This window comes from Penaeus monodon, chromosome 23, assembly GCF_015228065.2.
Source record: "Penaeus monodon isolate SGIC_2016 chromosome 23, NSTDA_Pmon_1, whole genome shotgun sequence".
Classification (NCBI taxonomy): domain Eukaryota; kingdom Metazoa; phylum Arthropoda; class Malacostraca; order Decapoda; family Penaeidae; genus Penaeus; species Penaeus monodon.
The window spans coordinates 7,104,788-7,105,460 of record NC_051408.1 but is presented as its reverse complement, the minus strand read 5'-3'; the positions used below and the strand labels follow the sequence as shown (position 1 = coordinate 7,105,460).

Below are 673 nucleotides of genomic sequence, written 5' to 3'. Positions count from 1 at the left end.
TCCACAGATAGTAGATCTAGTACATTGTAGTTATATACTAAGAATTCCCTAGCCAGATCATTGTTTATGTTGGGAAGGCCATCCAACCTGGCAAGGGTGCATAGCCTTTTCTCTGGACAGGGGAGTCCCACATGGGAAAACAAATTAATTATTTACTGAAAGTTTGAAGTTTACATTATATATTGGTGATTTGATGGTTTTCACATTTTTATACAATTAAGTTTACCAGGCTGAGGGATTTTTATCCCCCAGATGCCAGGTTTGTTGCAACTTAGTCTGTGGCTGGGGTACACCTGTGGATGAGTGGTTGTCAGACGCTGGTTCATTTTTCTGAATGTTTTTGATATTTTGTGGCTATGATTAAGCTGACCACAGTTTGTTTTCTGTGCAAATAGTAGCATAGAGAGGCTGATTCAAGCAGAGTTTGGGTGGGAGGTGTGGTGAGGGAGACAGACAGGTTTGTGGGGAGTGTCAGTTGACCACTCGTTTCCAGATATATCAAAACACTGAGAAGTTAATATATCGTCTTAAAATGTGAGTTACTTATTAGTGATACAGAACACAATCTTTGTAGAATATTAGTTTTGATGATTAGCATATGGTATTCTATAATATATTGTCAGTGTATGTATTTGAATATTTGATTTGCAGTTTTACTCTGATGATAAGCTTA

General features: G+C 37.4%; 1 protein-coding gene across 1 annotated transcript in view; it reads left to right on the top strand.

Moving 5' to 3' along the window:
• The window catches only part of LOC119587757 (E3 ubiquitin-protein ligase Nedd-4-like), a gene marked incomplete in the record, with an annotated part of 51,583 nt that overhangs the window by 5,016 nt on the left and 45,894 nt on the right, over positions 1-673 (top strand).